The following is a 14562-nucleotide window of genomic DNA, read 5'->3' as shown; positions in this document are numbered from 1 at the left end:
AAGCAATATACATTCATTAAAGAAATACTAGAAAATACAGGTAAGAATCAAAGAATGAAATTCACTGTAACCCATCACCCAAAGATGACTATTCAAATACTAGGAAAATCATATAAAATAATCATGCTCTACATGATATTTTGAATCTTATGCTTTTTTAAATTGGTAATTCACAAAAAAAACTTGATGTTGATAAATGTCATAAGTGCCATTTATTGAGTACTTACTGAATGTGAGGCATGTTGCTAAGTGCTTTGTACATGCGACATTCATTCTCAACAGCATAACTAGAAGGAAGGTACTGTTGTTGTCAGCCCTGTTTAAAAATGATACACCGTACCTTCATCCCACCTTCTAATGTACAAATGCGCTTTCCTAATATCATTCTTAAGGACCACAGAGGATTCCATTCTATGCTTTGTTTGTTTTGTTTTCCTTTCTTCTCCAAACATCCTGATAACATTTCTTCTTCACAGACTTGTACACATCTAATTAACTGACTTCTTAGAAGGGGACACTTTTTTTTTCCTCAGAAGCATTTGTACCTTCTTTTCTTTTTAAAAAATAGGTATCATAAAACAGAAAGTCCTCTCTCACCAGGCCATCTGGTCCACATGCATTACCTCCTTTTTCTCTATCACACTTCGCTCTCTGATACACTATATGTTTACTTCTTTATTTATAAATTATCTCCTTTCTCAATTAAGTGTCAGCTGTATGATGGTAAGAACTTGGTCAGTTTGATTCCCTGCTGTATTCATAGCTCATAAAAAAGCATCTGGCAAAGGATAAGTGCTCAATAAACAATGTTTGTTTAGCTGGGCACGGTGGCTCATGCCTATAATCCTAGCACTTTGGGAGGCTGAGACCGGTGGATTACCTGAGGTCAGGAGTTCAAGACCCAGCCTGGACAGCATGGTGAAACCTCATCTCTACTAAAAATACAAAAATTAGCTGGGCATGGTGGTGCATGCTTGTAATCCCAGCTACTCGGGAGGCTGAGGCAGGAGAATCACTTGAACCCAGGAGGCGGAGATTGCAGTAAACTGAGATCACACCATTGCACTCCAGCCTGGGCAACAGAGCAAGGCTCTGTCTCAAAACAACAAACAACAACAAAAAAAGTTTGTTTATGAAAGAATGAAAAATCGTATTTCATAAAAGGTATACTCAATAATAGATTTCCACCAATACTGTGTGACAGCGTTCTTTTCCTTGCATTGTTGTCAAAACTGGATGCTGCCACTAAATTAAAAAGCCATTTTGATGATAGCATCGCATTGCTATTTTCATTTATTTGATTACCAGAGAACAAAATATCCTGTATTTTATACAGTTATTGGTCACATGTGTTCCTCATTCCATTTTTAGATAGAAGTCCCACCCCAAGATTATCTTCTGATAGTAGGTGATCTTAATAGCGTATCTGGGCTCATGTTCTACTACTAGAGAAGGAGAAATCTGCTTTGGACATTTTCTGGTATATCAACTGCTCTTCTTTCTACCTGTTCTCAACCATGTTCAATATTCCTTTCTTTATACATGCATGCGCGTGCACATGTGTATGTGTGTGTGTGTAAGTGAAGCAGAGAGAAACAAACACAGAAAGATTGCAACATTGTGCATGCACACGTGTGTGTGTGTGTGTGTGTGTGTATAAGTGAAGTAGAGAGAAAGAAACAGAGACAGACAGAGAGATTGCAACATCTGGCTGTCACAATTTGGGCTAACTCTACCCTGCTATTTTCTGACTTGAAAAAGTGTTACTGTTATCACTGGTGGCTTTGGTGGTTCTACTCCCAGGAAAAGTAAGATCCTGGCTCTTGGCTCTGGCCCAGAGTTAGAAAGTAGCTCATTCTATAACTACTGGTCCTGGTGTCAGCAACATTTGAACTAAGGGTGCAGATAAACATGCTAAGCTAAGGTTTCCTGCCAAGACATTGTGAAGTTAAATTACTATTTTAAGACGCTATGAAGTTGGCAGCCAGAAAGCACAGGAAGATATTCATGATGCCGACAGATAAAGGAGAGAAAGCAAAATGCAGATTGTTAAGGAGATTTAAGAAAGCTCCTTCCAGTGGCACCATTTATAACATCTCCTGGAACATGAAAGATGGATGCCTTTCTCATTTAGGCATGTACAGGATCAGGATTGAGGACAGAGTCTGCATGACAGAGTGGAAGAAGATTTGCAATGACTAACCTAGCCCAAGACAACAGAGATTAGGCAGCAATATTCAACCTTGTCTTTGGGACACCACCAAGCTGCTAAAAGCTGGACAATGCCTTCAGCTGGTGGATAAAGGAATGGCAATTCAAAGACAGAATATTACATACACTCTCTGATAACATACACTGGGCTTGGAACCTGATGCTCTCACCTATTGTATATCTTGGGGCAAATCCTTTTACCTCTGACCCACAGTGTTCTCATCTGGAAAATGGGGAGAATATTACAATTTCAGAGTGTTACTGTAAAGGTTAAATGAGATATAACATGTGACCACATGGAAACACTTGATAAAATAAATGAGAATAAAGACGAAGAGGGGAATCATAAGAAGGATGATAAACACAGTTCACATAAGAGCCTCCATTACGCTGTCAATCACCTACTTTCCCTTATGCACCTGATGAATACCGTCTCACATATTAGAAAACCAAATCAAAAGTAAGATGGGCTGCACAAGGCAAGGGTTCTAAGACCAACTCAGGTACAGATTGATCTTAAAAATAGTTTATATACATTAAAAAAAAAAAAAAAAAAAGGAGAGGCTAGGCATGTTGGCTCACACCTGTAATCCCAGCACTTTGGGAGGCTGAGGCAGAAAGATCATGAGGTCAGGAGTTCTAGACCAGCGTGGGCAACACAGTGCAACCCTGTCTCTACTAAAATATAAAAAATTAGTTGGGCGTGGCGGCGTACACCTGTAGTCCCAGCTACTCAGGAGGCTGAGGCAGGAGAATCACTTGAACCTGGGAAGCAGAGATTGCACTGAGCTGAGATCGCACCACTGCACTCCAGCGTGGGTGACACAGAGAGATTCCATCTCCAAGAAGAAAAAAAAAGGAGAGAGGTTGGAATTTGAGCTGGACTGTGTTGAAGATGACTTTCTGCCTTTATGGTAGATGATCCTATGTCTATAATTGGTCTTTACATTTATATCTCGTTTCTGGCCTATTATAACACAGAGAAATTGAAAATCTGCCTCTGTCATTTTGCGTTCTCCCATGCCTTATCCTACTTTCTCACTCTCTCGCCTAATCACTGTTATCCCACTGCCACATGGTGGGGAGGTTAGTAGAAATAATTGAGTGTGCTCATTTGCAAGGCAGTGCCTTGAACCTAATAATGCTTTTATTCCTACATGTTATTTCCAGTTTGAGCACATACCTGAGAGTATGAGCAATGGCTAATCTAATATAAGATGGTGTGAAAAGCATAAAAAGCAGTAACAATTAATGTTTATATAGTGTTGATGATCTTCCAGGCACTGTCTGAGGCGCTTATCATATAAACTAACTAAATCCACACACACCTCTACGAAGTTACTATTATTATTGTTGTTGTTTTTGAGATAGAATCTCACTTTGTCACCCACCCTGAATTGCAGTGGCATGATCACAGTTCACTGAAACTTTGAACTCCTTGGTCCAAGTAATCCTGCCCCAGCACCCCCGAAGTAGCTGGGACTACAGGCACATGCCACCACATCTGGCTAATTTTTTTAAAATTTTTTTTGTGGAGACAGGGTCTTGCTAAATATTGCTCAGGCTAGTCTTAAACAGCTGGCCTCAAGCGATCTTCCTGCCTCAGCATCCCAAAGTGCTGAGATTACAGATGTGAGCCAGCATGCCCAACGTGGAGTTACTATCATTGTAGTACTCATTTTACAGATGAGAAAACTGGTACAGAAACATCAGGTCATCTGCCCCACATCAAATAGCTAGAAAGTGGCAGAGCAGGTATTCAAACTCCAGCAGACCCAGGCTTTCAACCTCTGTACTTTCAAGTCACAAAGAAGTAGATTCAAATCCACGAGAAAACACAACTGGCTCAGTATATGGCCTTGGGCAAGTGGCGTTACTGCTCTGAGCTCAGTTGCATCATCTCTAGAATGGGGCACAATACTCCCTATGCATGAGCTTGTTGAGAATATTTAGTCAGCTATCTACATCAAGTATCCATTGCAGCACAAAGAATATGTCGTGTGCTTGGCACATCCACTTTTTCACTCCAAGAATGGCTTTAGAGCAGTGACATTTCAGCCATCTCTAAGTGTTAGGGATGAAGATCCTTCCAGAGCCCCCTCAAATTCCAGTCCATGCTCTGCCTACATGTATCATTCCCACTGTCAGGGAAGAGAGAGAGGTAAGCAAAAACTGGAGCTGACTTGGTAATATTTTCAGGAATCATTTGCAAGCCTTCACTGGACTTTCAATGTTGTTGTCCTATTGATATACATTCAGAATAAAATTCTTTATAACCCCTCTCAGTCCTCCCCAGCCTTCGCTAACCCTGGCAATGGCATTTGAAGTGGACCACTTCACCTAAAAGAACTACATCTCCAAAATGTGTCCCAGCAGCAAAACCATATTACCAACTCTTGCCAGGTAATCTATTTTTCAATCTTTCCTAAACATACCAAAGTGCTGATTTTCCTTTTTAATGGCCCCTATGCTTGTGCAGATGTTTTTATCGTGCCAGGCAACACTTCCTGTAGGTCCTTCCTTTATCATGTGCCTGTAAACTCAGAACCCAACAAATTCCATAAGAAATCTGGCTTATCTACTACCATGTGAAGGGAAACGTACTCACGGAAGGCAGTTGTCTCTTTCACAGTTCTCTGTTTGCTCTTCTAGGTTTATCTTGGAGTTCCTGGGGACTCTAGGAATTCCACAGCCTACTAGAGTTTCATCTTCTTTTGAGGATTGCTAAATCTTAGAATGGAGACTTGAGAATTCACCACTTTTTCCCCAAAAAGCAATCATATCCTGGATGTCTGGCTTTCCTCCATCTGAATCAGCTTGTAATCTGTAACGCGGCTGTTCTCCATTACCCCAAGGTCCATTATTTCTCACAGAGGTTCCCACTGGCTCATTTGCAGGACCTTTGCAAGGCTAGATAAATTATATCTTAGAAATCTCCCAGGGCCAGTACTGGGTTAACCCTTACAAAGGGTTCTAGCTGTTCATATAGGCCATTTACTCAGAGCCCTGCTGCTCTGACCTTTGCAGTTTACACAAAAATGGTTGCATGTTGCTTTTGTTAATTGCCTTCTCAATCTACCTCCCACCCTTGGGGGAATACAGTCTCCTAGCTATCCCAAGATGGCCCCAACTTCCTTGTATACAACTCTGCACCCTGTGAGAAAACCCTGCAAACGGAGAACAAAATTTGTTCAGAATGATATATTTTGTGTCCTCGCCAGGCTCTCCATTCCTGTGTAGGGATAGCAGGAAGCCCGGGTAATTTATGACTCTTAACTTTCTCATAGCCAGTCTTATTCAGTCTATTCTCCTTAAGGCCACTTGCATTCTCCAAAAGATAGTTCCCTCAGGAGACAAAGATCCCCTTCACCCTCATATGAAAAAAAAACAAATTAATTTCACTTTTTCTCAGCCTCATTATCTCCTTAATTGTCTTCTTTGCCCCCTCAGTAGCAAGGACTGTCTATGGATCTCTAGGCAGTCTCTCTGGGCTGCTGTGTTCCATGACGAAAGTGGGTTTCATGTTAACACTTAATCACTTTGGTATCAGGAGTTGCCACAGCACAGAATCACTATCTCACCACCACTCAGCTACACTGTCTCAAAATACATCTGTGCTGTAAGGTACGACCTCTTTTAAATTTGCTTATTTTTTAGAAGACATCTAAATCTTATGAGGAAGCACAGCTACTATGAGTGTCCCTCTCTGCTTTTACAAGAACTTTGTCATGCAACATATTCTTCTTCTTTTTTTTTCAGACAGAGCCTCACTCTGTCACCCAGGCTGGAGTGCAGTGGTGCGATCTTGGCTTATGGCAACTTCTACCTCCCAGGCTCAAGTGACCCTCCCACCTCAGCCTTCCAGGTAGCTGGAACTACAGGTGTGCACCATTATGCCCAGTTACAGTTTTTGCTTGCTTTTTTTTTTTTCTGAAATGGAGTCTCACTCTGTTGCCCAGGCTGGAGTGCAGTGGTGCGATCTCAGCTCACTGCAACCTCTACTTCCCGGGTTCAAGCGATTCTCCTGCCTCAGCTTCCTGAGTAGCTGGGATTACAAGCGCACGCCACCATGCCCAGCTATTTTTGTATTTTTAGTAGAGACAGGGTTTCACCATGTTGGTCAGGCTGGTCTCGAACTCCTGACCTCGTGATCCGCCTGCCTCGCGCTCCCAAAGTGCTGGGATTACAGGCGTGAGCCACCGCGCCAGACGGCAACATTTTCATAGAGCCAGGCAATGTACCTTCAGTGAAGCAAGCCACAGCTGGGCCCTTCTCAATTTAGAGAAGGCAAGCCTGGAGAGATAAAGATAGGTTCTTAAGGAGGTCTACATATATAGTGATAGAAGCCAGGGCTGGAATCAGGTACCCTGAGTCCCTGTGCTCTTATTGTGTAACATTCTGAATTAATGGAGACATTAAAGAAAAAGATACAGCCTGTGATCTCTGAGACCTTACAGTTCACTGTCGACATCCTCCTCACCAGTATCACTACTGATGTGTCTTCCCTTAGACTTCCCCTTACCCAAAATTCTCACAGAACTTCTGAAGTGACAATTATCAATCTATCATGAATGATAATTATTTATAGATTTGCAGATCGGTACTATTAGATTGCCAGCACCTAGCAAGATTCATCACCACACCCCCCAAGTCACTTTGTCCAAAGCCTTTCCAAGACAAGATATGCAATAAATATTTGCTGATCCAAACTGAAAACTTCCAGTTTTCATTCTTTTTCACAAGACTTCATTTAAATTACTTTATCCCCACATATTCATTCTCTTCTTCCTTTTCTATCCATTTCCCCCACTCTTGTTTCTCCTCCTCCCTTTAGACTATTGTATCTCCAGGGTATGGCATTCAGAGTAGGACTAGAAATTAAAATAAGAAAACTTGTTGAAATTACTGATTAAACATGAACATAATAAAAACCCATCAAGAGTACTTGACAATGACCTTCTGTCAATTCTCAAACTCTCTTTAGTCCTCAAACTTCCAACCAGAGATGTCAAGGAAAAGATGTCAAAACTTCTCACTCTCCTGTACAGGCCATTGTGATCGGCCCCTGCCTACCTTCCTAATTCCCTTTTATGTCATTTTCCCAATTTGAAAGCTTCAGTCACACTGGCAGGTGGTCCATCTCTTAGACTTCCTAAGCTTGTCCCAGTGAAGTGACTCCATGGTATGTTTGGTTTGGTTTTGTTTTTTGAAACAGGGTCTTATTCTGCTGCCCAGCTGTAGTATAGTAGTGCAATCACAGACCACTGCAGCCTCAACCTCTCGGGATCAAGTGATTCTTCAACCTCAGCCTACTGAACAGCTGGGACTACAGGCACCATGACGACTATGATGATAATGATGATTGTAGAAATGGGGTCTTGCTGTTTCCCAGGCTGGTCTGAAACACCTGGGTTCAAGCGATCCTCCCACTTCAGCCTCCTAAAGTGCTGGGATTACAGGCATGAGCCACCAAGCCTGGCCAACTCCATTTTATTCTTCTCTCTGCCTCTAATGCTCTTTCCCCACAAAATTACATGGCTGATTCCTTCTCATTTATGCCTCAGTTCCAATATCACTTTCTCAGAGAAGGCTTCTCCTAGCTACTCAATCTAAAATTATACCATCCACATTCCTTTCTAGCACATTACCACAACTAGTGGTGCGACATTTAATATTATATAAAATTATTTTGCTTATCTATTTGTTTACTCATTGATTATTCATCTCTCTCCTCTAGAGTGTGAGCTTAATGAAAACAAGGCCACGGCCACGTTCATGCTACATTTCTAAAGCCCAGACCTATGCTATTCAAATACAGTAGCCACGAGCCACATATAGCTATATAAATTAAAATAAAAAGTAATGTAAGTTAAATAAAATTAAATATTCAGTTAATCAGCAACACTGGCCACATTTCAAGTGTTTAGAAATCATACATGGTTAGTGGCTACCACATTGGACAGCACAAAAAACATGTCCATCATCACAGACAGTTCCATTTGACAGTTCTCGTCTACAGCAATGTTTGGCAAACAGTAGACACCCAACAAATATTTGTTGAATAAATCCTCACTCAATTTCAGCTCATCCGTCTCCATTTTTTGGTGACATCTAAGCCCTAAAAGTGAGGTAAACTAGACAATTTCCCTAGGACAGTATTCAGGGTACCAAGAGGCCTTCAAGCAGATGCTACAGAAGACAGGGCTGTGAAGACAATCCCCTCTATTCAGAAAGAAAATTGGTGTGAAATAATTTTGCTTTCATAATATTCAAAGAACTGATAACTGGAAGAGAATTACACTTGTGTGATTTCAGAGACATATGGATAGAAGGATGATTTAGGGGCAAAGTAAGAAAATAGTCCAACAAAGCTCTTCAAATATGGCATAGGCTGGTTTGTGTGGTAATGAACTTGCTGTCACTAAAAGTAATAAAACTGACATTTTGGTCATGTGTTATTGGCATTACAAAAAGAACTCATCCTTCCTGAAAACGGAGAAAAGTTTGGTTATTGAGAAACCTTCAGAGGTTTTCTTTGATCCAGTGACTCAGGACACCTTCATACCATCAATTTCAAAGAGTTCATAATAAGTCCCAGCTATTCCTAGCATCTATTGAACAACCCGATGTTGCCAGCCATTCATAATAGTTACCATTAACTCAGTGGTACAGTGAAAAGAGCAGGGATGATGTAAGAAGGAAGACAGATTCAAATTCTGGCTGTGATGGTTGTGTGATCTTGGTCAAGGAGTCTAAACAGCCTGGGCTTCACTTTCCTCTTCTGTAAAAGGGGCTGTATCTGTCCCACTGGGTGGAAAGAAAGACTACATGGGAGAACAAAACTAAAGACCCTGAAACACAGGAAGTCAATGTTCACTTCCAAAAGTAGGCTCTAATTTTCATCTGTCTGTATTATCATTGGAATCCCCATATTCTTGGTATAGGTAAAAATGCCATAATGTCATTGCTTTAAATGAATATGAAGCAATTGTTAGCTAGAAAGTGTGAGAGGCAGAGAGACAGATGACAGTTGCCATTGAGACGCAACATGAAATGCAAGGGCAAACATTTGTAAAGCAACTACTCTGTGTCAGTCCCTGGAATACAAAGATGCTCCTGAGACCATACTGAAGAGGGTAAGACAGAACTATAGCCAGGGCACTATAGAGCAGGGCAAATAGAGACACAAACTCAAATAGAGTTTCAGATAAAATGGTACAGAAAAATCAAGTGATAAAGAGATTAATTCCAAAATAAGATATTGAGAAGACTTCTTGGAAGGGTCATTTGAGCTAGATGTTGAAATATGGGTAGAATTTTATTAAAAGTCGTGGCTGAATGTGAGAGCTAGTGGAAAGAATAATAAAGATAATCTTTGCAGAAGGGAGCACAACTGGAAAAATTATTTGAAGAATGACATTTAAGGACCTGTCTTCTTCACATGACCTCCATCTTGTCTTTAACATGGTTACCAGTAGTTCAGCAGCCAATTTTTTAAGCTTTGTATTTCAGCACGGGAAAAGCAGGAAAAAAAGGGTAGGGTATGTCTAACCTTAATGGCCTGTTCAAATGATAATGTACTGGTGATTTCCTCCAAGGAATTGGGAGGGAAAAACAGAGAGGTTGCGAATCAAAAAATGTCTCTTTGCACAACTGAAGGGCCTTTGGGCAAAGACCTTTATGATCCATAACATAAACTCTTGCAAGCACTAAGAAAGAGATGTTGAATTTGAACTGATCCGGGAGTGTGTTTTTACAGTCCTTGCCTGTACTAGCGGCAAAGATATTCATTGCAGCCTGAGCTGGGTCGTCTAAACTCAACGGGGGCCCAAGAGCTGATTTGGAATCTCTGAGCTGTTTCTCCTTGGTTGAAATGGAGTCACAGCTCCCCCTTCTGGGAGCTAAAGTGCCATCTAGCCCCGGAAAATCCTGCATGGAAAAGGCTCTATTGCAGATGGGCCTAAAACCCCCATGTTTTTCAGTACTTGCCTGCACCCCGAAACAGGCATCTAGAAGTCTAAGAGCACACTTTTGAGTGAACTCGATTCTGACTTCTCCAGGGTCTTTCTTTCACAGGGCTTTACATTTCTCCTTCCCGGAGTTTATGAGTCCTAGTTGTCACATGGGAGATGCTTTATATGGGGGAACACAATTTGGTGTGGAGGTTCTGTTTTTTGGAAATGTAGCAAGTAGGAAAGGTTTCTGGATCTTTGTGTGCACATGTGTATATAAGCACACCTATTCATGTATGCTTGCAGATGCTCCTGTGCCTGTAACATGTATAAATGTCTAGGGGTGAGATTCTAATTAATATAAAGAAATTAATTTGCCTGAAATATTTGCATTGGTGGATGGGTGTACATTTTGCTCTCTGGAAACCAGTGCATTCCTTAATAAAAATCTCAGATACAGACCAGACACTTTGCTGGGTTCTGCCTACCAGTCATACTCAGTACTGGGTCCTTTTGCTTGTGGGTAATTCTCTAAAGACACTGGAGAAGGAATCTACGTTTTCTCTCTGTCTCTCTGTCTCTCTCAATCCTCCCCACCCCACCCCATGTGTGTGTGTGTGTGTGTGTGTGTGTGTGTGTGTGTGTGTGTGTGTTTTGGGAACAGTGATTGAGGCATTGGACCTTTTCTTTTCAGGGTCATGTTTCCAGATAGAAAAACCTTGAAATGCATCTCTGAAAATGTGAAGTTTCATGAGGGAAGACAAGCGATTGTCTTGGTAGGGGTCATGGTGGCAGGGTGGCAAGATAGGGGTGGGAGCAATATACAGTACCAGGCAGTGTGGGAGGAGTGGAAAGGTATTGATCTAGCTGATAAGCCTAGATTCTAGTCCTAGGCATGCCACTAACTCACTACTGAATATTGGGGAATTCTCATCCCCTCTTTAGGCCACACAGTCCTGCCTTTCTGCTCTTTAATATTCCTTCCAACTTCAATCATCTATGAATTAGGAAAGAGAGAAAATGAGGCAGTTCCCAAAAAGGAGTCTCCTCCTTGGCCCTAGTACCCCCTACCCAAGACAATCCAGGGAGGTCTGCTCTGACATCCTGAAGGAGATTCTCTGTGGCTGTGTGAAGGCTTCAGCCTGAGGTATCAGCCTCTGGACAGAGAATGGTATGTCTGCAAGTGCCTGCAGGTAGAACCCACCCGTCAGGGCAGGTTCCTACAAATACATGTTTGCTTTTATCTCTCCCCAGAATATGAATATATACATATGTGTGTGTGTGTGTGTTATATACATATATATTTCTTCCTGGAATATATATATATACATTTTTTAGGCCAAGTATATTTCCACTTTTTTCCCCTAAGAGGCCTTGTCAGTGGCCCCTCCGAGCTGAGCTAGACAAGAGGCTGTGTCCCAGCCTCACAGCCCTTGTCTTCTCCTAGCCTCCCTGGCTGAGAGCAGAACGGCTGCCGCTTACCTTGAGAAAGTAACAGCTGCTGAGTCTGGAAGCCATGCTAACAGCAGTAAAACTCAGCATTTTTGCTGAGTAGGGCAAGCCTTTAAGAGCAGCTGGGAATCAAATCAATGGCTGGCCCCAGAGCCCAAGCCCAACAGTACCAAGCCAGGGTGGCCAAGGGACCTACCTAAAGAGCCTCCCAGGAGGTGGAGGAAAGAAGAAAGAGGGCCTTGACCCAAACTGCCTTCCTGGCTGAGATTCTTCCATGGCCCCCCTGCCCTTGGCAGTATTTTGGAGCCAAGTGAGAGATGCGAGGCACAAACTGACAGCAGTTTAAGTCAATTACTGCCACATTCTGTCATAGGTTCCCCACTCACAGCCCCTTTTCAAATTGTAGATCTCCCTCAGTACTGAAACACCCTCTCTCTCTCTCTCTCCCCTCTCTGCCTTCTCCCAATATCCTCCTAACTCCGGTGGAGCCATGGAGAGGCATATTTAGGAAGAGATTCTCTGGGGGCTTCCCCGCCTGAAATGGGGAAAGAAAGACGAATCTGTCTTAGGAAAGTGCCCCATCCATCTCCTTCCATATCATCCAGAGCTGCCCCCAAATGAAATTTCCTCTGAGACCCTTTGCAACTGTGATGGATGAGCAAGTCCCCGAGGACGCTTTCTCCTTTCCCCTGAGGGGGGATCCATGCAAACTTGCCCAGATCCTCCCCAAAAGCACCAGAAGCCAGACGGGCTGTGTTGACTGCAAACGGGGATGCAGGGTAAATCCCTATCCCAGACTTGCCAAGCCCCAGATAAAGAGCCCACCGCTGACTTCCCCCTTTCTCTGTCACCCACTATCCAGTGTCTCCAAATTCCCATCAGAATCCTGGAGTCTGTCCAGTGTGGAATTTAAAGTGACAGCGTCTTATTTGCCTCGGGGGTTGGCCATGTCTCTTTCATATTAAGCGGTAGGTCCCAGGGTAGCAGGATTCCACCGTTTGGAGGAATTTTCCTTCAAGCGTACCAACATTGGGCTAAAGAAGGTGCCATCTACGGCCCCATAATCCTCCCCAAACCCCAAGCCCAGAGCCCCAAGAGGAAGTCCACAGCGGGTTTCCCGATGACTACGTGATTCTATAGTAAGGGTCCCATTCCGTGTAAGCTGGTGAGACCTAATTAAAAAGACACACGAGCGCACACACACAAACACATACGTACAAACATGCACACACACATCGCGCCGTAAGTAGGTTATAGGACCTCTCTCTCTTCACCCCTCCCTTACACACACGGACACACACACACACACCACAAACACACGCATCAAACGCAAACGACGCCGCACACGCAAACACACACTAGCACCACATCAAGTTCCCACCATGGTACACACGTCGGGAGCGCGCGGGGACACACACGCCACTCACTCAAACCCGCAATTAACCCTTTAAGCCCCAGGCACAGGAACCCCCTCCCTAGAACCGGAGAAGACTTGGAGGCGGCGGGGCGGCCAGGTGAAAAGCGGACAAGGGTGCCGGGGGGGAGGGGCAGGGGAGCGCGGGGGCGCCCCGAATGCTGTCCGGGGCCGGGTCCAAGGGCAGCGGGGATGCTGGGCGCTGCACCCGGCGCCGCCTTACCTGGAGTCAATGTCCGTCTTTGGTGGAGAGCTGCGGGCGGACGCTTTTTATTCGGCTCGGTGGGAACTTGGGAGAGCCCTGCGTCCAGCTCGCATTCCGGGAACGGCGCGGGGACTGCAGGCGTGGGGGTACCTGGCTTCTAGCAGCCTGGCTCATACTCAGCCGTAAAGTCCCCTTCGCTGGTCCCGAGGACAGGCATGAATCCCGGCTCCGGAAGGCGGTCACTACTCCCTCTGCCTCCCGGCTCTCTCGCTCTCGCTTTCGCTCGCTCGCTCTCTCGCTCTCTCCCTCTCTCGCGGGTTCGCTCGCCTGCGCTCCCCTCCTCCCCCCGCGCCAGATCAGTTTGCAGCCGTGGGGACCGGCAGCGAGGCGGCTGGCGAATGGAAAGGGAAGTCCAAGTGCGCCGCGGTCTCCGGGCGGGGAGCCGCGGAGGCCGGGCTACGCGGGGGGAGGGACTTAGCCGGCGACGGCCGAAAATGAATGGGGGAGCGGCGGCCTGGGGGCGGGGAGGGAGGAGCCGATCGCCCGGGTTGCTTCCGAGGAGTGTTTTGTACATCTTTAGGCGAAGGAGGAGGAGAAGCGAGAGGATGAGAGACGGGAGGCCGCCTCGAGGGAAGGGCGGCCCGGGTGGGCTGGAGCTGAGCCGTGGGGAGTTTCGTAGGTCTGGGGGGTGTACGGTGTTGTGTCTATGCGCACGAGCATCCAAGGGGACCGTGCATACGCGCAAACCCGGAATCCTGGTGCCCTTAAGCGTGACTGTACTGTGTGCGTCGCGAGTACCTGAGTGTTTCTGGGGCCGCAGGTGTTTCCACGGCCGCGTGGACCCATCGAGTATAGGTTTTGTCTCGGGAGGTGCCCGTGTGGGTCGGTTTGTGTCTGCCCGTCTCTCTGTGAGTGCTTGACACTGTTTCTCTCGGTGTGTAGGCGAGACCCCACGTAACCTCCCAGAATGAAGCAAGAGCTTCTTTACGTAGGCAGGATGTAGGAGTGAGAAGCTGAGGGGACACGAAGTTCTCTGGAGACCACCAGAGGCGGGGAAGGGGCGAGGGTACAGGGAGTAAGACATGAAAATGAAAAGCAAAAGACTCCACAATCAGCCTGAGATGCAGGCTGGGGCTGCTAACATGGGGCCTCTCCCTGAAGCAGAAAATAAAGCCCTCGTATGATCTCAATTCCCACACAGCGCACATTTTGTATATTTGTTTACTTTGCTTCCCTTCTGATTTAAACCAAATCAGCAATGCAGATTACTAGTCCCTTGAAGATTAGGCAAGAATAGAAAGCATTAAGGCTACCAGACGGAGTGGCAG

At 44.8% G+C, this 14562-nt stretch overlaps 1 protein-coding gene across 1 annotated transcript in view; it reads right to left on the bottom strand.

The window, feature by feature from the left end:
- BRINP1 (BMP/retinoic acid inducible neural specific 1) overlaps positions 1 to 13634 on the bottom strand; it is a 200264-nt gene extending 186630 nt beyond the window's left edge. The window contains exon 1 of the mRNA XM_023223755.2: positions 13253 to 13634. The gene's annotated coding sequence lies outside the window, so the exon portion shown is untranslated. The remainder of the gene's footprint in view (positions 1 to 13252) is intronic.
- Between the last annotated feature and the right edge of the window lie 928 nt (positions 13635 to 14562).

This window comes from Piliocolobus tephrosceles, chromosome 14 (assembly GCF_002776525.5).
Source record: "Piliocolobus tephrosceles isolate RC106 chromosome 14, ASM277652v3, whole genome shotgun sequence".
In the NCBI taxonomy this organism is placed as follows: domain Eukaryota; kingdom Metazoa; phylum Chordata; class Mammalia; order Primates; family Cercopithecidae; genus Piliocolobus; species Piliocolobus tephrosceles.
Note: the sequence above shows the minus strand (reverse complement) of the source record. Positions and strands in the feature narration are given on the sequence as shown.